This window comes from Protopterus annectens, chromosome 1.part1, assembly GCF_019279795.1.
Source record: "Protopterus annectens isolate FY-2018-M chromosome 1.part1, PAN1.0, whole genome shotgun sequence".
Classification (NCBI taxonomy): Eukaryota; Metazoa; Chordata; order Ceratodontiformes; family Protopteridae; genus Protopterus; species Protopterus annectens.
This window is the reverse complement of record NC_056726.1, coordinates 1338738386-1338765867: the sequence shown is the minus strand read 5'-3', so window position 1 is coordinate 1338765867 and position 27482 is coordinate 1338738386. Positions and strand designations below refer to the sequence as shown.

General features: G+C 40.3%; 1 protein-coding gene across 1 annotated transcript in view; it reads right to left on the bottom strand.

Annotated features, from left to right (window-relative positions):
• Positions 1-27482, bottom strand: part of IER3IP1 (immediate early response 3 interacting protein 1) — a 94426-nt gene that overhangs the window by 38376 nt on the left and 28568 nt on the right. The window lies entirely within an intron of this gene.

Genomic DNA, 27482 nt, shown 5'->3' with positions numbered 1-27482 from the left:
GACATTTCCCTAAGCTGATGGGCCCTAGGCAAGTGAGATGTCTGTTCATTTCTCATCCTACCTTGCAGAGGCCTCTGCAGAAGCCCCTTCAGATAATTCCACGTCACCGAATCCTGCCATACCCTCCCAAAATGAAGCCTCAATGCCAGCTGGCCCAGATGCCTTTCCACAAGCATTTTGTTTCAATGCTTTTTACAGTGACCTCCAAGAGAAGAATGGAATCACTCTGGTATTAGTGAAAGAGGATATCCACAAAACGAAGAATAAGGTCAAGGAGACCCACCCCCATCCCCAAACCTCAGTGTAAGTCTACTATCAAAAAAACAGGGGAAAAAAGGAGCATGGAAATAGCAGACAAGGTGGCTCCTCTATCCAGCTGCATTGTTAAGTACTGCTCTTGCCACTCCTGCTGGAATCCAAATAATTTTTCTGTATGTTCAAGGCATTCTGTATAATTCTAGGCACATCAGAGCACCCTTTTTTTTGCAGTACGATTTCTGAATAACTGTATATACATCTTAAAATTAATTAAAGAAATGCATTAACGCTAAACTACTGTCACAAGCAATATGCAGTATATTCATATGTATTACAAAGCAGTATTTACCAGCGACCCCATAAAAGGGAAAGACACAGTGTTAAGTAATTTCTAATTAAAATGTTTTGCCCTCTCCCGTTCCTATCAGCACACCACTTCCTCTTACTCTTTATTAACACTATGTAGACAGTAATGACTGCACTAAAAGTGGGGGCAACATTAATGATTAAATGCAAAGTTAAATAGAGAGAGACTTTTTGTATTACAAGTTAAGGGGCACAAAAACAAATCAATATTTGTATATAATGAACACAGAATTATAGGAAACTTGCATAGCAGATGCAAAAGATATCCAAGGATACTTTTCTGAAAAGGATCTGAGAAGTAGTCACTGCTGTAGGCAGATAAGCTCTTTTACAAACACTGCCCTAATACAAAGGAAGTTCTGTAACCTCTGAACACAATTTTTCATTAGCAAATGAGGCAAAACGTCGAGAATATTTCCTGAATTATTTGGTTCTGTCCAAATTAAGTTACAATGATCAGTGGCCATCCATATGATGTAATAAGTACTCAGCTTTATCCCTCTACACCACATCAATAATCATTTTACTGTTATAATGGAACGGTCCTTTGCTTTCATATACAAACTGCCCCGAGAGATCACCTCCAAGATATGATTGCTCAGAATATGAAAGAAAATGATCACAGTGATGTATTTCAATTTGCTGTTACCATCACCACACCTGATCAATATAATAAACAAGTAGCGTTTACTGTTACAATTGTTCACAGATATAGCTGGTTTTCTGCCGCTAAGAGTCAAAAACGAAAAAAGAAAAAAAATCATGAAAAATGGAGTGTCTGCTTCTCTCAGTGTTTTTAGTCAGTGGACTAGAAATCTCTAGGTAAGCATCAAGACTAGTTGCTCTTCAGCAACCAACCTGAAGTGCTTCATTTACATAATACACAGGATACTGGCTGGTTAGCCTGGTTTTATTACTACATGGGACTGAACAGCACAGTGCCTCACATTATGTCCACTACAATATCATAACAAAAGTAATACATTATAAATATTTCATAAGGCAAGGAACATCCATGTAATGACAAAAAGCAATGTCTGGCCATGTAAACAACGTGAGTCCTTTGGAGTAAAAGGACATTCTTGAGTGCATTCTATACCACAGTTCTCAACACTTTTATTACTGCCATAACACAACTTGTGTAGTCGCACACACAGGTGCCAAATGCATTTTTTAGAGGACTTTTGGCATCAGAACCTGTCATTATGCTCAAGTTTCCATTCAGGGTATATGACCTCTGCTGAGGAGGCAGGGTGAAACTAACATTCTAAATATTAATATCCATTACGTTTCCATTACACAAGAAGTGAAAAAATCATCTATATTTCTCCAGAAAAAAAAATCTATCACACATTAAAGATAAAATGTCATAATGTGAAGCTGCAAAAATTGCAGGTTGAAATTCAGCACTAAGCTGTATTAAAAATTATAAGGGGTATAGCAGTCTGTAGAGAAGCACCTCTTGCTTCTGCCCAAAAGTTGCATAAATAAAGGTAAAAAAAAAAGGACCAAAACATGTCCTTTACAAATAGGTAACCAAGTGTGTATGTGTGTGTATGTGTGTGTATGTGTGTATGTGTGTGTGTGTTTGTGGTCATATACTTTCAACGTCAACATTCTTTTTGCAAAATACTCACCTTATACTGAAGGTGTTGTACTTAACTTCTGTTTGGAGTCTGGGAGACTAAATATCCATCAATAAACTGGGATACCTAAACCTCAAATGTAGGTTATGCCCACTAGAGGAGAAAATATTCTTGACCTGGTCCTGACAAATACTGAAACTATGTACACCAGTCCACTAGTATATCCCTCCTCCAGTTAAGTCTGACCACAAATTGGTTACCTTCTTCAAAATCCCCAACCATCAGATGTAAAAAAAATACTGTTCAAAAATTTTACTCAGTCCAAACTTCACCCCCCAAGACAACTATAGAAAAATCCAAACATTTTAAGGATCTCAAACTTATTATTACAAAAGAATGCTTGTTACTTTCTAAAACAAACAAACAAACAAACAAGAAATACATTATCCATAGGCCCTGTTAACATACCTGGCTCTAAACATGTGCTGGTGGATCCATTCCTACAGATATTCAACCGGAGCTTTGCCCCAAGGTATGGTGCACAGCAGTTGTGATGCCACTTCAAAAGGATGGCCCCACCATGACCCCCAGAATCTAGACACATTAGCCTGACTAGCCTCATCTTCAAGCCCACGGAATTGGTCATACTTAACTTGATAAACTAGAACATGACAAATCTTGTAAGACTTTACTCCTATCACTTTTGCTTCGTTAAGCGTAGATCCTTCTAAGGAATGTGATAAACTTTGACAGAGTAACAAAAGTTATAGGCAGTGGTCTTGTTGTCCATATAATGTATCATTACCTCGCCAATACATATAATACCATACCACATGTTAATATAATTAACAAGCTAAATGTGTTCCAAACTGATCCCTATGTAGTCAGGTGGATAGTAAAATGGCTGAGGGACAGAAATCACATAAGAATGGCAGGTATATCCTCAGAGAGCATGGGGATAAAAAGTGGAGTCCCTTAGAGACCTTTTTAGGGTTTTTACTATTAGACATATACTTTTATGATCTCCAAATGAAAAAGAAGGATGTTTGTTTAACCAAGTTTGCAATTGACTGGAAACTGGGTGTCATCCTTAAATCCCCCTCTGACATGCAGAGGATACAACTTGTACTTGCATACTAATAGCTGGTGCACAGAAAATGGAGTAAAACTAAATTCTAACGGATGCTAAAAAGTACAATAAAAGGCAGGAGTCAGATAACCACTTTTTGAATGTCAGTAAAGGATAAATGAGGACCATTGTTAAAGAATTTGGCAGGGGTGAAGGAGATGGAGGCACATGTATGCTGTATCAAAAGAGCAGGGTAACGGGCAGAATATACAAAATCCTAACAATACTGGGTTTAATAAATAGAGCTGTGATGGACTACTACAGCAATAAGTTGGTCTTGGAAGGGCATCTAGCCAGTGAACAAACTATGATCTGAAAGTTATCTCCGCATCTGCACAAATTAGAAGCCAAAGTTTTTAAGGCATAGGGCAGAAAATCATGATAGAAGAACAGGATGAGAGTTGGTATTAAAAGCCGCTGCTAGATCAAGAAAAAGCTCATTGTTCACAATCAAGTTTCTTACAGGCAAAGTCTGCAAAAGCTAGCAAAACTGATTCCATGCCATGTCCAGAGCACAAACAGTATTGTGTTGGCTAATGGAGGTTATTGGTTAATGTGTTGCTTGTGAACATAACCTTTTAAGCAACTTAGATAAAGGCTGAGAGCTGTGCAATGGGCCATAATTAGACCTATAAGTGGTTCTCCCTTATGCAAGTATTTCAGGAAAACAGAATTAATAAGCAGCGATTCCTGGGAACACTAATTCAAACAGATGGGAAGATAAAGAAAACATGTCACAGAATGATAAACGTATCTATACTCCTCAAGTGGGAGAACCTCTTTTTTTAGCTATAGGTAAATGGGCACAGTGCTTTACAGTAAAGCCCTTAAGTGTAATGCTATTAAATAACAGGCAAAATTGACGTGTATTAACCCACCACAGAGTTCACGCAGGAATGGGCGTGCCCGCTGTGAACGACATGAGGGAGGGCCGAGATTAACAACTGCAATGTGCCGTGATTGACACGCAATGTTAATGTAACGGTAAATCTGTGTCATGTAGCAGAAACAGTAGAATTAATAACAGAGCATTTAATAAGCACAAACACATGCTAATAATGACATGTTTAACAGGCACTACATAAAAGGTGTTGCATCCAGTAATTACTCCCTTTCCATTCAAACAATATAATGTTTAACAGGCACTACATAAAGGTGTCGAACAGAGTAATTATGGCCTTTCCATTCAAATAATATAACATTAACATGGTGCTGCATCTAGTCATATCACATTAATTTATGACTTAATTATGAGTCGCTTCATAACTTGTGTTATGTGTGCCCTTGTTCCGTTCATTGTCTCCGTGGAAGTTATGTGGGCTATTTGCAAGAAGCAATTCAAGACAATGAATGGAACAAGGGCACACATGGTGCCTAGTTATCTGTTTTTTGCCTTTTTTGGCCCGATTAAGTGCGCGGAATAAAGAAATATGCACATGCTAAGTGTTTTCTATTTATAGAAGTAACTGTACAAACAGTACTTGCCTTTGTACTTTTGCCACGATTAACTTCGCAAAATAAAAAAATGATTTAATTTCACATCAATCACATCTGCGTTTTTATGTTATACACGTTTTCTTTATAATCTGTCTAATCTTTTTGTGCAATTACCTTGTGTTTTGGTGGCATTCACATTACATATAATTACTGTTATATGTATATACGTATAATGTTTTCTGTATTTTCTTTATAATTTTGCTAATCTGTTTATAGGTCTATATTACCTTGTGTTTTGGTGGCATCATTCAATCAACCGGTGGGTGGTGCAGTCAAAATGGTCGCAGGCGGGGCTTGCTACTGCGCATCTGGTGGGTTAATACATTTCAATTTCGCCAAATAACATTGTACTGTCGGTGGAGAACTAGGATCAAACTGTGCTATGGCAGAACGTAAATGAAGGGAAAAAAGTCTTTCCACGATTTAATAAAAAACAGAACAGACTACTATACAGAACACAGCATACCACAGTACATTACAGGGATTATTGAAGTCTAGGGGAATAAGGGAAGTATCTACATGAGTCAAATTACTGGGTCAGCTATAACCTTCTCATTGGCTACAGACTATAACAGAGTACCTGTTTCACAAGATCTTACTGCAACATGCAAATAACGAAAGACTGTTCAATCACTGTTTCTATATGTATACAATGTAGACAACTGAAGAACAGTTGCAGAATTGTTTAAAAAATATGGCATATGTCTGTAAGAGTTGTTTTGTAAACTGCATGTGGAAATTGTACAGTACAAAGCCTTGTTCATTTTGGAAAACTAGCAGGTAAGACGAAGATACCTATACACAAGGTGCAACTACTTTGGTCTGTTGTACATCTACTGTGGGAAGGGGAGTTCCAGTGCCAAGTTTCCACAGGATAACCACTGCCTTAATACTGGTGGCACAGATTTTTATTCCTATGAACTCCACCTAACTGGCAAAATGCTGACTGGAATGTGGTCATAGATGTTAAACAAAAAGAAACAGATCACAGTGGTGTGATCTCAGAGCTGCAGTGGACTGTGTTAAGCGGTTATTTTACTGTATTTTTTTTTTTTTAATTTGGGCAGTGTTTTGAAAATGGCACTTATGAACTCTGACTGCATCACAATCAGGCAAGTGTTATGTATTACACAATTTAAAAAAGCAGCTGCTTGAATGGACCACCACTGCATCTCAGAACACTACTGTAGTTTATGTGGATTTACGGAGTATTTGAGGATTAAAATATAAAATTACAAAAACAACCTACAGAATGCAGTACTGGTTGTACTGTACAATTACAGGGACACCGAGAAAATGAACATTACTGTTTCATTCATACAATAAGATGGTACTTTTCTAGATTTCTCAAAATGCTTTGGGTTTTGAATAACAAGGCAGGAACGGACCTCATTCATAAATCAGGGCAGGATTAAAGTAGTTAGTGAAATTAGTATTGTTTCTGTCTTTGATGTTTGCCAAGAATGCTCTTCCCAGCACCCACACTGTACCCAGAATTGCTTCCTGCAGTTCATGTGGGGTTACACATAGCGGTAATGTTTAAATACACTTTACTTTTTATTTTATTTTACATTTGTTGACTGGGCTAGTTCAGCTGGATATATGTTCATTTTCAGTGGAGGCCCGGGGAGAAAAGCTCCACATACATCAAAATGTTTACAAAGACAATGGTATTTACAAGACACTGGCACATTACAAAGCTTAGGCAAACATTACATTTCATAGGATTTAGCATTTGAATATGTAAAATCCTAGTGCAAACAGGTTTGGATATTCCTAATAAAATATGTCTAAAGACACTATTAATTATAAAGTCATGCACACAAATGTCACACAAAAATGCTAGTGTGTAACAGCAATGGATATTCATACAAAGTATGTACAAGGACACTCTTATTCTGTAAAGTCTCACCAGAAGTCCTAGTGTAAGATGGCTATGGATAATCATTCAACATATGTACAGGACATTAGTCCGCTGTATAGTGACATTAACGTGATTATCAATAGAGATCATTCAAAATATGTACAGGACATTAGTCCGCTGTATAGTCATATTAACGTTATTATCAATGGATAATCATTCAACATATGTACAGGACATTAGTCCGCTGTATAGTCACATTAACTTTATTATCAATAGAGATCATTCAAAATATGTACAGGACATTAGTCCGCTGTATAGTCACATTAACTTTATTATCAATAGAGATCATTCAAAATATGTACAGGACATTAGTCCGCTGTATAGTCACATTAACTTTATTATCAATAGAGATCATTCAAAATATGTACAGGACATTAGTCCGCTGTATAGTCACATTAACTTTATTATCAATGGAGAAGACACAAGATTATACTCATGAGAAGATAGGTGTCTAGGGAAGGGTTTGGTAGTTAAGTCTGGGTTGACACAGGGGCATAACCAGTGTAATTTAAGGTAGGGTTTTAGTTTGCTTTTAAATAGGTTAGCTGAGGCTATGGAGGTTAGGTGATTAGGGAGGCTGTTCCAGGTTTTACCCACTGTATTAGGGAACAATGCGTTACCAGCTGAATTATTGGATTTAGCTATATGTACTAGTAGTTTGTTAAATGAGCGTAAAGTTTTGAGATTATTATAGGAGGTGACTAGGCTATTGAGTATTGGTGTATTTGTAGGTTGATACAGGATCTTACGGACTACTGTTAGTTGGTTGAAAAGTATTAGATTTGGCAATTCTAACCAGCCTAGTTGAGTCAGATTGATACAATGATGGGTCCTATAGGAGGACCCAGCTGCAAATCTGGCAATATTGTTGTAAGAGGTAGACAGTTTACTCAGGTTGCTTTTACATAATTTAGTATAGATAGGCGAGGCATTTTTCCCCCAATAAAAAATACATACTTTATTAGCCTTGTTGCTCCTGCTATAACTGGAATTGTGTGCGTGCTCTATTTTCTGCTTGCAGATCCTAGTATTTTTCCGACTTTATGCCTCATGGATACGTAGGTCACTAAAATTGTTGAATTTAGCTATTTTAATGGTACTAGATAACCCCATATGATTAAAACATTTTTATTTATACTTTGTGGTTCATGTTTCCAATGCTTCTCAGCTACTTGTATATTGTAGTGTTTGCAAAATCTTCAATGCAACAGTCTTGACACATTACTGTACCTTGTATTATGCAAGCTCTCGCTCATTAGTATATCTCAACCAGCAACAAGATGCACAGCAATTTCTTGTGATGCAATACATAACGCATTTGACTGCATCTCAAACTTCTTTTGTAGATTTTGTAAACAAATGTGCATGTAGCTACTTTGTACTGCCATTATTAGCATTTCATTGTTTGGTTTAAATTCACCTCACCTTAACCATTCATGCATCAAATCGTTATCAACATGTGGTTGTTCCAGTAGGTTGATACTTTCTTGTGCTGCTGCAGTTTTCCCTGATACAAGTGGTGCTTTTGCACATTTATCAAGACCAATGATCATTCTGATATAATCTAAGAAAAAGTTTTAACCATTTACAATTGTGCTTTCAGATGCTCATCTGATGAGCTGTCCAATTTTAAAATCATCCACAAAACGTAGTCTTCAAACAAGACTGGTTTCTGTAAATTAAACAGAAACCATAGCATAAGCTAAGTAAACAGTGTGTTTGGTTAAGGGCAAGACAAAACAGCAGTGTGTTTGGTTAAGGGCAAGACAAAACAGCAGTGGTAAAGAATCACTGTGGAGTATCCTCCTTTGAATTTCTGTCACTGGGATGTTTGACATTATTCATGACTCATTTGTAAACTGGTTTGCCATTGTTTCATAGTCACCATAATGTAACTGATCAAAACAGGGTGTTTCTTGTACATCTGTAAGCATTTTAGAAATCCATGAATATGGGATGCTGTCAGATGATTTTTTTGTAATCTATCCATGACATACCTAGATTCTGCCCCTTTTTTACAGCTCTTTATGATGACTTTGTTAAAAAATAGATGATACTTTACTCCTTACAAGATTCTTTTGGTTCTGATGTCATGGCTGATTTTTCCCCTAAATTATTATAACAATTCCCACACATAATTTATATATTGCTGGAAGGCAAGTTATTGGTCTATAGTTATTAGGATGGCATACAGGTTCAAGCTTAAGGAGGAGATTTTTTCCTGTTGTTAACAGGTTGTGTCGTCAGGATGTGCATACAAGTAGTTTTTACTTGGGGCTAAATCTGTTTAAAGAAGTTCAGTACTGCATCTGGACACTGGGTTTATCAGTTAGGAGCCTTTCTTAGTTGTGTCTTAATTTCTCTGGCTGTTACTTTCTCCTATTTCATGTCCTCTGTATTAGAGCTTCTCACTCTTCCTTTTTTACTCTTCCATCCATTCAGGATCTTTATGTCTTCATAAAGGCTTCCCCAAAATTTACTGATTGCTTCATTTTAGGTGATGTTACTACTTGGTTTTGCTTTGTTTCTCAACATTTTTGATCATCACTCTCTTCTTGTCTTAGTTTCTTTATAATATTCTCTATTTGATGCTTCCGTAGTTCCATTCTACTGGTTTCCCTTCCTTTCCTAACTGTTGCAACAAAAATGTAGCACAAAAATCTTTTAGAAGTTTAGTTGCACAGTAGTATATTCTACTAATGTCAGTTATGCCACATACATTTCTCTTAATAGACCCATTTACCAGTCAAAATGTTGGGTCTTATTCACTTCAAAGTTCCTTCATCTGTGTTAATAGGTTTTGCCACCTCTATTAAAATGAGTAGGTCTTACAGTCTCTTGTAGAGTGAGAGCATCCTCTCAATTTCATACCCTTTCCTTTGCTGTGCAATTCTAATTGGACTTTCCGGAGAGTCTTCTACAGATGTTTTTAGAATGCTGATCTGTGTTATTTCTTCTTCAGATGCATTCTGCTCTATCTACTGCTCCTCCACATGGGGACTCAATGGACCATCATATTGCAATATTGCCTGTGTCCGAGTTTCCACACATAATACTTAATTTGCAGCTAGTCTACAACTTGATTTCCACCTCAGTAAATATTACACTCTGCCTTGTGATTTTTTTACTGTAAAATTTGCCACATCCAGATGCCTCTGTCTGTATTTCTTTTTAAATATCTTGGGAGATGCATTTTTGTATTGATTATTTTAGCTTTCTGTTGTGTATGAATACTGCATTGTATCAAATGTTTATTTGTTCTTTATTATTGCTTCCTCTTTTGTTTCCTCTTCCAGACGGCCCAGTGTTTCTGCATCTGGGTAATCCTTTGTTCTGTTGCATTAAGCATCTTATCAGTAGCATTTAACAGTTTTTTGAGCAAGTAATTTTCTTTCCTACTACTGCTACAGATCCTGTGTGTGGAAATTCTGGGTTTATTGCACAACATATTCTCACCATTATCCTCACGGCCCAATTTATTGTCTGTATGCTATTTGTTTGGCCCATCAGTTTTTTTTTTGTTTTTTGTGGACTACTACTTCCTTCACCTGCAAGGGGGGGGGGGCACCCCAACCTTAGGTTGTCCTAGCCCTGTAGTAGGGATGTCTCCATGTTATGAGGATTCTATGTTGCCTTTTTTTCAGTCCTGGCACCAATACATACATATACCAGGAGTGTTTTTTTTTTTTTTTTTTTTTTTTTTTTTTTAATCCTTGGACCTATGCACCAAGTATTCTTTTTTTTAAATTTTGACCTACATTACATGTTTGCTAAATACATTGTTTCCAGTGACTAAACAAATAATTTTTTACAGGGTCACTGTAAGCTCAAGACCCATCAGCCATCACAGAGCCTGATGTCGAGAATTCCATGTTGGAAAATGTAAGCACTCGTGTAGTTATCCAATTTTTTCATGCAGGTATGAACTGATCAGCTATTAACACTGATTCTAGTTAGTTTTCCCCTTTGTCATCTGCAGAATTATGGGTTATGGGCTACAGCTACATCATACTCAAGGCTGACTTAGGAGGCAAGAACAGTTCTGGAACTACTTAAAGGTGAAGAATACTGTTATCATAAAAACTTGCAGATCTCTTACATAAGCCAAGAAATCAAACAAATGTACAGATGTAATCAAATATAACTAGTTTTATGCTAATCTTGCATTATAACTTTTCCACATTACAGCCATGCAGAAAGTAGTCACATTTAAGAAGTAAAGTCTGCCTTGTGAATATCTGGTTGCAGAATGCAAACATATACGCCTAGTGTTATGTTAATCCCACTGTTAGTGTGTGCAAGGGTTAGAGAGCTCAAAATCCCAACACTGGCACCAAGTATGTGAGGAAAGTACAGTTTTGTACCTACCATAAATGTAGATGTTCGAGTGCTAATACAGCTGCAGTAATCACAGATGGGTTCTCTGCCGTCAGGCGGGTCCTCAGTTGGCCGAATTCCAAAGTCTAGGTCCGGCGTCGGTTGTTGTCGCTTTCTTTCCTGACGTCAGTGAGGCAGGTGTATATAAGACACAGCCGACACCATTTTCTTCAGTCTTTCTTTCCCCAGATGTCAGGTGCCCCCAGAAGGAAGGCAATATATATATACATGCAATGCAATATAATCAAAAATCAGTAGTTGTAAGCAAATATACCATAGAAGGATAACCCAATCAGATTGTATGAAGAGGGGTTAGACCCTAGGCCTTTACCAAGAGGGGAAGGAGGGAGGGAAACCTGTACTGCAGCTGTATTAGCACTCAAACATCTACATTTATGGTAGGTACAAAACTGTACTATGTTCATCGTGCATACAGCTGCAGTAATCACAGATGGGTAGAATCCCAAAGCTACGCACAGGGTGGTAGGCACTAGGTGGAACTGGGATGAGCCAGAATGCCCTGCAACACAGCAGTGGCAAAGCCTGCTCTAGTTTTGGAATATAAAGGCAGGTGGTAGTGTTTTGTGAAGGTATGCACAGAACTCCAAGTGGCTGCCTCCAAAATATCTTTGGTAGGAGCTCCTCTGAGGAAGGCTGTAGAGGTAGCTGTGGCCCTGGTGGAGTGGGATCTGATGCCTGCAGGGACAGATTTTCCATGATAGGAGTAACAAAACCGTATGCAGTGGCCTATCCATTTTGAAATTGTCTGTTTGGTAACTGGCTTCCCTTGAGCTCCCACAGCATAGGACACAAAAAGTTGTTCTGATTTCCTGAAGGACTTTGTTCTGTCCAAATAATAACGTAGCTGTCTATGGATGTCTAAGGAGTGTAGCAGCTTTTCCCCTTTGTTTTGAGGATTGGGGTAAAAGGTAGGTAAGTGTATGGCTTGATTTAAAGCTACCCTGGATACCACTTTAGGCATAAATGACGGATTGGTTCGAAAGGTAACCCTGTCCTGATGGAAGATGAGAAAGGGGTGCACAGCCATGAGGGCTTGTAGTTCCGAAACCCTACGAGCTGAGGTAATGGCCAGAAGGAAAGCTGTTTTCCAGGACAAATATTGCAAATCTGTTGAGGCAGCTGGTTCAAAGGGAGGCAATGTTAATTTTTCTAGTATGTAATTAAGATCCCAGGCTGGTATTGGTGGTTTCCTTGGTGGTCTTATATTCTTAGCCCCTCTGAGGAACTGTCTTAAGAGTGGTTGAGAGAATAAGGGTGGATCCGTGTTGAATTCCGCAGAAATGGCTGAGGCATGGATTTTTATGGAGGAAAATGAGAGTCCACTGTTCAGCAGCTTAGCTAGATACTGTAATACCTGAGGCAAAGTCAGTTTTCTAGGGTCCTGGCCTTTTTTCTCATTCCAAGAGCAAAACCGTTTCCATTTTGCAGAGTAAACCTTTCTAGTAGATGGCCTTCTGGCCTCCAAAATGACATCCTGCACCTCTTTGGAGAGTAGGGTCTGTTGTGGTAAGGAATTTTCCATGCAGCGAGACTGAGTGTTTTCAGCTGACTGTGAAGAGTATTGTAGCTGTGCTGAGTCAGCAGAAGAGGCATTAGAGGTAGGGACCAGGGAGGAGTATGTGTTAGGCTCCTCAGGAGTGGGTACCAGTGTTGCATTGGCCAGTCTGGAGCAATCAGTATCATCTTCGGTCTGTCTGCTCTTGCTTTCAATAGCACCTTGGGTTGAAGAGGCAGAGGTGGGAAAGCGTAAACTGTCCATGCTGTCCAACTGAATGAAAGGGCGTCCACTCTCCAGGCCTTTGGATGAAAGGTCCTTGAACAAAACTTTTCCAATTGATGATTCCTGTGGGTGGCGAAGAGATCTATGTCTGGCCTCCCCCACGCTTGGATTATCTTTGTAAACACTTGAGGATGCAACTTCCATTCGTGTGGATCTGTCATATTTCTGCTTAGATTGTCTGCCAGCATGTTTTTCAAACCTGGCAAGTACTGTGCTTGAAGTTCGATTTGCCATTCCAGAGCCAAGCTCCAAAGAGTCATGGATAGTCTGCACAGGGGGTATGAATGTGTTCCTCCTTGTTTGTTTATGTACCACATTACTGTGGTGTTGTCTGTTCTTATCAATAATTGTCCTGGATGCAGGAGGTCTTTGAAAGCTGTAATTGCATTTATCACTGCTAGCATTTCTTTTTGATTGATGTGAAGGTAATTTTCCTTTTGAGACCATTTGCACTGAATGCACCTGTCTGTCATGTGCGACCCCAGGCGTAATCTGAGGTGTCTGTTGTGATGACTTGATTTGCTTGAGGCTTGCGGAATGGTAGACCTGTATTTGTTTGACATGCTTGGGCCCACCATAGAAATTCCTGTTGCAAACATGGAATTATTGGTATTATTGTTTCCAAACTGTGGCTGTGTTGAGACCATAGGTTTTTTAGGTACCACTGAAGTTTCCTCATATGCAACTTTGCACATGGGATTAAAAGAATGCAAGATGCCATGAAGCCCAGAGCCTGCAGGATTTTCCTTGCAGTAAGCCTGGTACATTTTGCTAGTATTTTGAAGTACTGAGTTAGTTGCCCCTGTTTTTCTGGCGTAAGATAGGCCATCTGGGTGTTTGTGTCCAAGTTGGCACCCAGGAAAGTTATTTTCTGAGATGGTGTTAGCCTGGATTTCTCTTTGTTGATTCTGTATCCCAGAGACTGCAGTAACTGTGTTACATAAGCCAGATGTTCCAGAAGAATGTGCTTGCTGTCCGCTTGGATCAGGCAGTCGTCCAAATAAGGGTAAATTTGTATCCCTTGAAGTCTGCAGTAGGCAATTACTGACGCCAGGCATTTTGTGAATACTCTGGGCGCAGTAGATAAGCCAAAGGGCAATGCAGAGAATTGATAGTGGATTGAACCTGCAAGAAATCTAAGGTATCTTCTGCAGCTTTGTCTGATTGGGGCATGCAGGTATGCCTCCTTGAGGTCCAATGTTACCAGCCAAAACTCCTTGCCCAGCATGGGAAGAAGCTGCTGTAATGTGAGCATTTTGAATTTTGGTACGAGTAAGAATGTGTTCAGGATGGATAAGTCCAAAATGGGTCTCCAGTCGGTTCCTTTCCTTGGTACCAGAAATAGTCTGGAATAAAAACCTTGACCTTGTTCATGAGTAGGTACCTCTTGAATAGCTTTCATGTCTATGAGCTTTGAAATTTGTAGTTGTGCCTCTGCCCTTTGATTGTGTGGCAGGTTTGGCGTGCCTCTCATTTTGGAAGTGTGTGAAAATGAAATCTGTAGCCTCTGTTTATAACATCCAGGATCCATTTGTCTGTTGTGACAATATGCCAATTTCTTGTAAATAATGCCAGCTTTCCTCCCAAGGGTGCTGCCAGCTGAGACTTGCTTGGCATTGAAAGGAGGAAGTCATTGGGTTTGTTTCCTGTATTGTTGTGCACTGTCTTCGCCACCTCTTGGTGCTGGAGTTTGCCATTGCCTGCCTCTATATGATCCTTGCGATTGTCCTCTGCCCCTTGTGCGCCTGTATCTACCCCTTTGGGGCTTGTCCGTGGCTGGAAAGGACCATTTTTTAGAAGGCCAATTTCTGCTAAAATGTGGTGGTTGAACCTGTAGAAAAGCTTTGACAGTTTGCATAGATTTGACTTTTTCTTCCATTTTCCGTAATATCTCCTCAGCATTGGTACCAAATAGCACATCCTTTTGTAAAGGAGCATCTAAAAGTTTAGCTTTCACATGATCAGGCAAGATTTGTTCCCTAAGCCAGGCATGTCTACGAATGACTGATCCTGTAATAGCAGCTCTACTTGAGGCCTCTAGGGCATCATAGCCACATTGTAAGGTGTGTTTACCCACTTGTTCTGCACTATGCATCATATCCTGCAACTCCTTCAAATCTGGTTGTTCAGGTTGAGACATTTTATTTCTTAATTGTGATAACAGAAACTGCTGATATTTAAGCATATGAAACTGACAATTTAAAGCCCTCATGGCTAGGGTGGCCGAGGTATAAACCTTTTTTCCCCACCTTTCTAAGGATCTTGACTCTCTTTCGGAAGGTAGTGGATTCTTAGCAGTAGAGGCCTTCATTCCCTTGGGGCCTTGAGAAATGGTTTCAGGGTCAGCATTATGGCTTTTGTAAAGAAACTGGTGAGAGTTAGGAACTCTGTAGTACCCATCAGGCTTGACTGGGGCAGGAGGCAGGGAATCCGGATTAAGGCAAGCCTCCGAATAAACATCATCAAGTATGTCCAAGACAGGAGGTATCGCCAGAGGTCTGTGTTGAGGTAGGAATTCCCCAAGTCTTTTCTTGGAAATCAGAAAAGTCTTGGCCTTCCCAATGGAAGTGTTCCCTCAAGGTGTGCAAGGTTTCCCCAAAAGAAAAATCCTCAGGAGGAGATACAGAAGGAATGGACTGCTCTGCATCAGAATCTTCAAAAGGGGAGTAAGAGTGTTCCTCTACATCAGAATTTTCTGAAAAAATGGAGCCCTGATCAGAAGAGGGAGAATCTTCCTCCACTCTGGGTCTCTTGTCTGGAGGGGGTTGGGAACCCCTGATAAGAGTAATTAAATCCTCAGCCATTTTAAGCATCTGCTTTTTAGGCATGGGGCCTGAAGATGGGCCCTGTGCAACAGGCCTCTTGGGATGCCTGGCTGATTTGGACTTAGTAAAGGCCTTAATGGAAAAGGAGGATGAGGGTCTAAAGACACCAAGGGTGGAAGTGGACCTGTCCACATTAGGAGGCTCAACGCTCACAGTGGCTTCGGTGGTTGTAGTCTGGGTATGGGCCGAAGTACCTGCGGTCTCGGTTACAGAAGACACCGCCAAAGAAGTGTCGTCGGTAGTCAGGGACTGCATAGGCATCACGCTGAGAACCGGACCACGTGTAGCCGGTTTTGGCGTGGTGTCGGTCCTTGCGTTTTTTGGACAAAACGGTAGTCTGAGTCTCCGATGACATTTTATAATCAAAGGCTGTACCAAAAAAGTGTTGGGCGAACTCCGCCCGACGCTTAATAGTGCGTTTATTGAAAGTAGCGGAAAAGCGACAGCCCGAGACATCGTGGTCTGGGCCTAAACAAGGTATGCAGAGGGAATGGAAATCCTTATGCGGTATTTGCTTCCCACAAGAAATACAATTGTTAACTTTTTCTGACATCGGTCTGAGGCAAGAAAAGTTTCCCCAACGGGGTACTTAGCTTTAATGAAGACTTCTGTTTCCAATTTTTTGTAAATTCAGGAGCTGGCCGACCGGCACTTGCGAACTGCTTCTGCTTCGGGCACCGCGCGGCAAAAAAGACTGAAGAAAATGGCGTCGGCTGTGTCTTATATACACCTGCCTCACTGACGTCAGGAAAGAAAGCGACAACAACCGACGCCGGACCTAGAATTTGGAATTCGCCCGACCGAGGACCAGGCTGACGGCAGAGAACCCATCTGTGATTACTGCAGCTGTATGCACGATGAACATCAGGGGTTACTGACCTTGCATCCTGCCTGTTGCCACCAATTAGTATGGAAGGTAGTGAACTTAGAAATGTACACTACTGCCTTAGTTTCTGACTATCATCTGCCACACCCAAACAAGCTTCAAACTGTACAATTACATACCAGGTTTATAAATAATTACTGGCTTCCCAGAACTTCACCCATCTCAGGGAGATATGCACTAAAAGACAATGTATTTTACCAACAGTAGCTCATACTTTTTTTCCCCCTTAATACTTCCACGTAAAATTTCCCAGAAACGGCTACTGATCTCTCTCTCTAGTGCAAAAAAAAAAAAAAAAAGACAACTTTTTGTGTTCTTAGTACCTGCTAACACAAATTTGGTACTATACCGTCAGTTACTTCCAATGTGCCAACCCATATATTACATTATAGTAACTCACAGCCAATTTCACTTCCAAAAAGGATTTATGCCAAAGGTCATACTAATGCCAAGAAGTTCTCCTTTATAAAAATAAAGACAACATTCATAATCTTTTATAAATAAAAACAGTATTTAGTGTTTTGGCAATGAAACGTGATATCTGATTAAGTGCCATGTTACACTTAACTGTTGTCTACCTGTATTTATTTGAGCCTTTTTAAAACTTTTTAAAACTTTTTACTGACCCCACATCCCAAACATGTTTAGCGTTTCTCTAGGCAAAGTCATGGTAGGCAAAGGTCCACAGACTTGAATGATGCATGTGCGAGTATGAGCAGCATGCACTCATTAAGTCTATGGGTGCACCAAGCTCATCCCAAACATTCCGATCAAGGAAAAAAAAATTAGTGGCACCTACTACCCATATTGCTCTACCCGGTATCCCTGAACATTTAGTTTCCTCAAAAGTCACCTTAAAAAAATTCTAGAATCCCATTCAAAGGCTAAAAATAATAATTCTATGGGACCAGGCAACATACCCAGCTGCATCTGCATCAGTGCTAAGTATGTACTATATACACCACTCCTTAAAATGCTCGGTCTTGTGTCTGATGCCTGGAAAGCAGCCACTATGATTCCCATACACAAGGCTGGCTCCTCTACAGATCTGGGTAATTGGGTCTATTTACTTTAGAATACACTACAGGACCTCGTTTCTGCAGACACAGGGATCTAAGTCAATTAAGCTGCCCATCAGTTTGGTTTTCTGCAGGGCAGGTTCACCCATCTCCTGATCCTAGTAACTTTCTTTGAAAAGGTTACAGAGGCTGTGATCGCTCACTATATGCTGGTCATCTCAGCTTGGTCAAGGCTTTGGACATTATCACCCATACTGGCATGGATATTAAAGAGAAATTAGTCAAACTTAATGGAAACCCCCATGTTTCTTGCCGGACTACAAACTGGCTATCTAATATATCCCATGTTGTGAAAACTGCTGGTACCCTCCCTGAATGTAAAACTGTAACTAGTGGGGTGCCACGGTGCTCGGCCAGTTCTTCTTTGGAATGCATTTTGCTTACACTGAACAGGTCTGTGGGCACTGCGAGCTAGACACTGCTCATCCCCTTATATTAAACAGCTCCAGTAGGGGCTGGACTATGCACATACCTGGTGTAAAAACACATTCTCAAGCTAAATGCAAAAAAAGTGCAGCACAGTTCCGTTTGGTTAAAATATATTTACCTCATGTTATTAACAGTATTCTTCTTCAGTTGTAACAGACCTGGGTACTTCTGTGCACAATTCTATTTTTCTGCCATTATTTCATCATATTTCAACCACAGTCAGGAAATTCTTCTATTTGATCCAGTTACTATCCAATTCAATCTTCGATCCAAAGACTACTCTTCCCTTATCAGGTCCATCACGGAGTGCAGTGCCCCCTTTGAGATGTACAAATACAAGCAGAATCACTCAGCTGGAAAGGGCCCAAAGACTTCTAAGAAATAAAATTAAACATCTTAAATCCTTCAATTTTCCAGATGGAACAGGACAACTCCCTTACACTTGGCAGCCTACAGTCTGCTCCAAAATGACTAGTGTCAAGCTTTTTGATTAATGAAAGACCAAATCCATTTTAACTCATTTCTTCTAAAAAATCAGTAGCTCTATAAAGACACGCACACTAGGGACCAAAATCTAGACCAAAAGATAAACAAGACTCACTGGATGGATAAGTTCTTAACTCAACACAGTCTTAACCTATAGAATAGGTTACAACTACAGGTCAAACAATGTATTTTTTTTAAATACATTTAAGGCTATTCTTGAAGAAACAAACTTACAACAGGGCTACAATGTGCAGCCCGTTCCCTTCAATTTGGGAGGTGAGGATTCTTTTGTACTTGAAAGGGGGGGGGGGCAAGAACTTTTTAAGGGAGTATATGGTTTGGCATCTTATGGTCCTTGTTATCACTTGCCTACTGTTGTTGCAACAGTCCTTCAAGTTATGATACTTGCTTTCCTGTCCTGAAAGTGATCCAATCTGCAAATGCATCACTGACACCATTCAAGTGCTTCGCTGTCACATTGTTAAGACTGTAATAGCAATACGACCACTAGCTTGGTGAAACCACTTCAAGGGATTATGAATTTTCTACCACTATGTTTGTTTAATGCTTTTGGGAAGCACACATCAACCCCAAATATTCCTCTGTCACAGCTGCAAGATTCATCATTTGGTTGGAGTCCTACAATTAAGATGCACCACTGGCGAATATTCTCCATCTGAAAACGTGGCTGAGTATAGCCTTACATCTACCTGCATATCATGTTTCTGGCTATAATCAGGGCTGCCTAGCACTGGGAGTTTACTCAATGCATCCTTAAACTTCTGCAATGTCTTCTCAAAAACTGGCATTCAGTAAACTTACACCTGGCCTGTTCTTTCAAGTAAGGTCTGCAAGATGATTGGCTATGGGACTACAATGAGGGATAAGCTTTCCGTAGTATCCCACTGTTCTAATGGATGCCCAAAACTGCTTTCTGGTAATAGAGGTTGATCATGACCATATATAGCTTCTACCTTCAGAGGCTCTGGCTAAAATCATACCACCGTCAACCCAATGAATAAGGTTTAAGATACCCAGACTAGCTTAAGACAGTGATGCTACCTATATAAGCATCTGCCACTACATGATCTACTAGCCTCTGGAAAGTGGTGGTGACATTTCCAAATGGCACTTTGGTGAATTCATGCAACACAAAAGGCCTACAAAGATGACCTTTTCTTTGTTGCGGGCATTAAAAACCTTGTGTGAATTCCCATCTTACTTATCCAAATATCCTTTGAATTGGCAAGATCTAAGTGGCATTAGTGGACTTCGAAACAATCACAGAAAAAAATCTCTTGGAATGCTTAAAACAGTACTTTTCTGTAAGCTTGTGGGATGCAGTTCACTCCATTCTGCCTAGCAGCATGACAATGGAGTCAGTGTCAGAAATATTTGGCATATTCAGTAAATGCATGAAAGTCACAGAAAAGACACTCAAACAACTAACATTTGATGAATACATGACGTTATTCATTAAACGTTGGTTAGTAATGCCTGTTCTGATATTGTTTTATTTTTTCATGCATTCAAACCAGGAGGTCAACAGCAGAAGGGAATGAAAAGACTTGCAGTTTCCCCCTTTTTAAAGCTGTTATATACAATTATTCCAGGCGTTAAACAGTCTGCTTGAATTTCAGCAGCACTGCACAGAAATTTGCAAGTTATATTGTTCCGCAAAACATGTTACTTCAGCCATACTGTAGAAGCCTACAGAGGACAGAGCCTATCTCAGAGATCATGTCAATAAGTCATGCCTTTCACAGACACATAGAAGAAATGGAAAAAAAAACCTTGGGCATGAAAACAACAGTTGCATTTTCACTTAAAATTGTTAACTTTATATGAAAGTATGTCCAGAAAAGGTCCTGCATTTCATTTAGTGCCTTTCCATATAATATTTAAGGATACCTGCCAGTAACCTAAGTAAGCTTAATGATAGTCAATTACTTAGTCCTACCAAACTATTCCAAATCTTCAGCTGTTCTGAACATGGAGAAAGCATCTGAAATGGCACAACCTTTTAATTCTGTACAGTCAACACAAAACTTGCTACTCCTATCCATTATCAGCATCAGCACTAGCTAGGAGGCTCAAGCAGCTGTGGATTCCTTGATTAACCCCAAATTCAACACCTTCTTTAGTTCTTCCTGCATGGCTTGCTTAATTTGCTCTGGCACTGTGCAATAAGCCTGTGTGACTGAGTACTTGGTTTCCCAGTGTCCATACTGTATTCCCATCATCTATAAAATAAACCTGGCTTAAATAAACATGCCTTGGAACTTGAAGCTTGGATTTCATGAGCCAAGTTAGGGACTAGCCAAGTGACAGCATCAGTGAGAAGGCCTATCACAATACCCCCACTTTAATTCCCACTGTAATTCAGTACAAATACTCAGTGCCAATAACTATCTGCAATTGTTATACAGGATTTCTGTGAATAACTTCATATAGGTAGTGGTGTTCTCAGGGTTTGAGGTGGAGCTTAAAATTTTGCCAAGGTGTCATGAAGTATACAGTTTGCCATAGAATAATTCCTAAAAGTTCCAGTGTTAGGCCTATGTCCTTGGTTTTACCTTTACTTCAAAAGGAGGGAGCTTTATGGTCTGACCCGAGTAGCGAGGACATTACATTAGGGAAGGTGCAATGTTCCTCCATGTTTGTGAGTACCAGGTTAAGTATATTTCAGCCCCTGTTTGGCACAGACCAACTGGTCTAAAGTATTTGCATTTACAAAGTCCAGGAATCTCTCGGTCTGCATGTTAGGAGTCGTGTAGGATTCCCAGTTTATAATGGGGTAAAGTCCACCAGAAGTATAATGTTAGGATGAATGGGGAGCATCTCTAGTACATTTATGTATATATTATGGTTTCTCTGGGTCACAGAGGGGAACCTGTAGCTTACAAGGACATGGCATCAGCTTTTGTCTAAGGTAATTTGAACTTGAAGAAGCTCAAGTGTATCACATTGACAGACCAGTCTTGAGCTGTGTGATCTTAAGGAAAGCAATACTGAAGAATGCCTATATGGAATCTATAGAAAGCTCAAGGCTGAAATACTTACTGTGGAATAGTGATCAGAGTTAGCATACATAAGTAACAGAGGTTTGAGTAATAGGAGTAAGTCGCAGGGGTGAGGGCACAACCCTACACTGGAGAGTGCAGAGGGGCAAAGCCTCACTGCAGAAATGCTTTAATGGGACTTCAGCAAGCGTCACAATTCAATTCATCGCAATTCTTTTTTATAATATTTGCAAGTTTCACAAATAGATGACTCACATTTCTGCTAAGGGGCCCATAAAAACACCTTGAATCAAATTAGCACAAATAGACTTTTAGCAGACAGATTTTTGAATCAACTTTCTTTGACCACCCCCAACACCCACCTATAGCCAAGAATTTCACCCATGTTCCCACAAAGTCAGCACCTGTTTTCCCCTGTCGAACAGGGACACAGGTGGGATCCCAGGGGTATATTTTCTGTTTCCCATCCTGTCGCCCACGTTCCTCTAAATGAGGGCTAGTGAGGTACCTGCTTGACATGGAGAGGAAGTCTTTTCCACAGATGGGGGAGTTGTTGGGACACAAATCCATCTCGCCAACAAGTTCTATTAATATCACAGACCAGTATGAGACCTTGCGTGCAGGTTGCGAGAGTGGAGTTTGACTTATGGATAAGCAGCAACTCCATCAAGGCTGAGTCTGAGACAGCCTTATATGCCAAACACAGGTCAACTCTGAGTATCTGTACGAGACTGTACAGAGACTGAGTAGAGGGGTAGGGCTTTTAGCCTAGCTGTATAAAAGATAGGTATTTGACACCCTGGATTTTCCTGGTCAGGAACCTCTCTGTGGTCTCTCCAACTGCTGCATGTGCTTGGCAAGGTATATGCCAAAGGGGGCACTGTACTGTATAATGGGTCTGATAAGGGAGGAGTACAGGGATGTTATGACCTTCTTGTTCCTGGATGAAATACCCTTACTTATGAGGTGGGCCATGGAGAGAGCCCTCCGTAAAGTGGAGGCAACATGGTGGCCAAAAGTCAGGTTGCCATCAACCTGGGTGCCCAAGTCCCTCACGCCTGACTGCATGCTTAGTACGTTGTTATTAATGTGATAATTAGTGGGGACACCATTTTCCCCAAAGGGGATGATACATTTCTTGGCATTCAGTTTGAGGTCATGCTTCTGGCATCAGTCATTAGTTTAGTTAAGGCCCTCTTGGAGGTTGTTCACATCACTAGGGGAATTTATGATGTGTCCAGCTGGCAGTCATCTGCAAACTTGGTCAGCCACAGACCACTGGTTTTGGCTTGCACCTCAGAAAAGTATATCCCAAACCATAGAGGCCCCAAGACTGATCCTTGGGGTACAGCACTTGTTACGAGTCTACTGCTAGAGGTGGCTTCCCCTATTTTGACTGAGTGGGTTCTATCAGTGAGCCAGTTAGCTACTCATCTGGTAACATATGGGTTGAAGCCTACCTGGGAGAGCTGATCTATTATGCTCGAGTGAGGAACAGTGTAGAAAACTTTGGCTAGGTCAAGGTAGGTGGTGTGCACTGTCCTGCCCTCATCCATGGCTTTGGTGACTGTTTCGAAGAAGGCGACCAAGTTTAACAGGCATGGTCTCCCTTTGACAAAGTCAAACTGTGTGGAATCAAGCATTTGGAAGTTGCCAATGTCCTTGTTTATAAGGTCTATGATAATGCATTGCATGGCCTTGCAGGTCAGACTAGTTAGGCTGATGGGCCCTTACGTGCCTGGGTCGATGGATGCTTGAACTTTGTGCAGAACGATTACACTGGCTGTCCTACATTCTGCTCGGGCAAAGCCGGTACACATGCTTTGGTTGAATAGGGTGCCTAGTGGTGCTGAGAGCTCTTTCCTGAGTTTGTGCAGGACACAACCAAGGATGTTGTTGGGTCCCATGGAGGCTGTATTTTTTTGCCTTTGCGAGGGCATTAATAACCTGCTTCCTGCTGATGAGGGGAGCAGGTGTTGGGATGTCCTGGTTTACTGATGGAGGGAACGGGGGGGGGGGTGAAGTTTTCACAGAACCTGTCTGCCAGCAGGTTCGCTATATCTATGGCATTTGTGTATGCAGTATTCTTGACCACCAGTTTGGGAGCTACTTTTGAGATTGCGGACATATGCGAAGAAGGCCTTGTGATTGTCCTTAGTGGATATGGCCAATATGGACTCGAAGTTAGCCTGAGAGGATTTCATCGGTGACCTTATTTGCTTGTTCAGACAAAGGAGAGATTGCTTCCAACTTGGCACCTGCTCCTTCTTGGTCAATAAAATGTTTACAGTATTACGCAGTCTCTATAATCAAAATGTAGTGTGGACAGTTAACTTTGCTGCATTTTTCCATTTAACTAGCACATTGTGTGTACATTTCACTGGTATATTGCATTTTTTTCCATATAACCAGCACATGTATACAGTTAAATGTTTGCTGTGGTTTCTCCATGTAACCAGTGCACAATGTGTACAGTTAACTGCTGTATTGCATTTTTTTTTCATATAACCAGCGCACAGTGGGTACAGTTAAATGTTTGGTGCAAGCTGTGCCAGAATTTAATCCTTATGTTATGACATACTTTTCCACTGACAACCAAAAGAAAGGGGGAACCTTATGTGTGCATTTCAGCACTATCAAACTATAATGGAAATTTGCATTCACTGCCACTTAGTCGTTTCAAATTTGCATTTAAGAGACTGTAAGATTTCTGAATGAACAGCACTTTGAGTGGCCTTTTATAGTGCAGCCATTCTTTATGGATGACAACTCCCTAAATTCCCACAATTTAGACAAATGTCAGAAACAGTATTCCAATAAAAGTTATCATTACCAGTTATACAAAGAGGGGCAGATTCAATAAAGTCTGCACCAAGTATACACTGTTCTGAGTGAACGGATAACACATAACTCGTACCTTCTTCCTCCTAATTTTAGTTTTCCGAGTGATATTCATGCAATTTTAAATATTTACAGGGATTCATAAAGGTTACCACAAAGTGTTGACTACATGTACACAGTGTAATCTTTCTGCGGGACTAGAAAGCACAAAATATGTAAGAATTTTATTGACTCCATATTGTGTACACTCAGTGTAGGCTTATTGAATCTGGTCCAGAGTCTGTCTACCTGGGATTTGTAAATTCACTAAATCAGCATGCCACTACAGCAGATTTGGTTTCCTGTTAAACGTCTGTCTTTCATAGTGTCAATACTTATAGAACCTGCAGCAAATTTTAAACTAGTTAAGAGTACTCAATTACTCCAAGGGTGCTATAACTATGCAACTGGGCAGAACTAAGGATTTTTTTTTTACAGCACTTTACAGAAAATTTACTATTTGTTAATTATGCTATTGAATTAGTTCCAGGTTATGTTTTCAATTCAAATAAGCTGCAACATTTATAAGATATAATTAGTTTCAGCTACTTTTATGAAACAATAAAACACATAATGATATCAGAACATAAAACTTTCACAAAATAAACAGCTGTTGTAGAACCAGCAGTCATAACACAGAAACATAATGTGGCTAAATAACAAAATTGGAATGGACCTTAAACAGAATATTTTCAGAAAACACGGTGATGCTGCGGTAGCGTTGTCGCCTCATAGAAAGACGTTGTCCTGTTCGATTCTCAGCTAAAGCGTCTTCTGTGTGGAGACATGCGTGAATGGGCATACCTTTGTTGAAGGTTGTGCATCAGGGCTGGCAACTCGGCACGTAAAAATCTACTGCCAATTATTAGCGGACCGGAGTTCTGCTGTGGCGGCCCCTAACTGGGAAAAGCCGAAACACACAACTTACTGCATAGAACACACCTAACATGCACATAAGTATAGATATGTGACGGGGGGGGGGGGGGTTCTACTAGACATGATCGAAATTGCAGAAAGCCGAAACCCATATGGCTGAGACCATATGTTCGACTTACGCAATTTCGAACATGTTAAAAAAACAAAAAACAGTAACTCACTTTCTAAATGTTAGCAGGGGGGCTACGCCCCCTGCATCCCCTGTGGGGGGCTACCCCCGTAATTTTAATATACCAACTCCGAGATCGCACTGCAGTGTGGAAATGGAAATCTTTCCATTCCGCACTGCACGAAGATGTCAGTTACACATGTTCGGGATTTCTAAAGTTGAACATATGTTCTCGGCCATATGGGTTTCGACTTTGTGGCATTTCGACCATGTGTAGGGGACCCGTGACACGAATAATAAATGAATATTTGTGGTGTGGGTTGTGCAACATTTACCCACTCGTGCTTCTGTTACTGACCAAGCAGAGTTGAACTCATATTATTGGGGTACGAAAGAAATGAGTCCAAAGCTGACAGATATAAAAGTACCACTATATGCTGCACAAATTCTGGAGGAGCAGCAATTTGCACATCTTACATAAAGTTTAGTGCCCTTTTCAAAAATAACATGGAATACAGAAAGATCTACTAAAAGTGACTGCCCATCCTGATTATGATTTATTGTATTACTAGCCAAACAAGAAACAAGTTACACAGTATGTACTAAATCAAAGAATAAAGTGACCGTCCACTCTAATATATACTTATTTGCATTTGTTTACCGGGATGGTCCAGCTGGGCCATAGGTTCCCGGGAAGAAAAGCTCCACATACAATACATTTTACATACACTAGAGAATTTACATTAATAAAAAACATTTAGTACACATTATTGGCAGCTTATATAACTGGTGAAAAAAACAGTACATAAGTAATTACTCTCAAATCAAAGATATCATACAAGCAATACAGAGTATATACATGAGAACATGCCATACGAGTAGTTTTCAGCTAGCAAAATTTACACACAACGCTTCATGCAGTGGGTGCAAAGCAGATATAGGAATTATAGACTAGGTACTTAAACTTTTCACATGTTTAGGAGATGTAATAGCTGAGTGGTAGGCTATACGAGTCCCACTGCAGGAATCAGCAAAGTCAGTGGATATTGTTGCAGATAGAAGTGGTGGTATGATATTAAAGTAGGCTGTGAGAGTACCTGAATGTCTCGTCTGGTTCAGTGGTAGGTCTATAAGCGTTAGGAAGAGAAGGAAGTAGACAGGAGGGATCAATGGTAGGACAATGAGGGTTAGTAGAAGAGAGAAGTGGACAGGATGGAGAGGCGGAATAAGTAAAAGACAGGTGGATATGAAAGGAGGATGCCAGAGTAGTAGAGCAGGGGTTAGAATAGTTGTGAAGGTTGAAGTTAGGTTATATGAGATGTGGTGTTGGCACGTGCACAGCCAAGATGAGGAGAGGTGTTGTTTTTGAGATGTGTTGAAGAAGGTTACCAAGTGGGTGGATCTAAGTGGTGGGGGAGGGGGTTCCAAAGTTTTATGATGGTAAAGGAGTAAAGCATCAAGACAGCTGAAAGTCTGGCTTTCAGAGTGGTCTGTTAGGATGGTATAAAGTAAGTATAGAAGACAGAGCAGGGCACATGGTTGGATTATGAAGGAGTTTGTGAGCTGTAGTTAGCTGGATAGAGGTGAGATAGTTGGGGAGTTCAAGCCATTTTAGGTTGCGTAATGATAAGCAGTGGTGGGATGAGTAGGAGGCAGTTACAAACTTAGCAATTTTGTTGTAGCATGAGTCTAGTTTGGACTTTAGAGAGGACTGAATGTTGGTAAGGAAGGGGGCACCATATAAAAGAGAAGGTAATAGAAAAGAAGAGGCAAGGGAAAGTTGGGCTGATGCACTGAGTAGATGTTTGTGTTGGTAGAGAGTGCCAAGTTTTGATGTGTTTTTTTGACACTGGACTGGATGTGCAGGTCGAATGTGAGGTTTTTGTCTAGG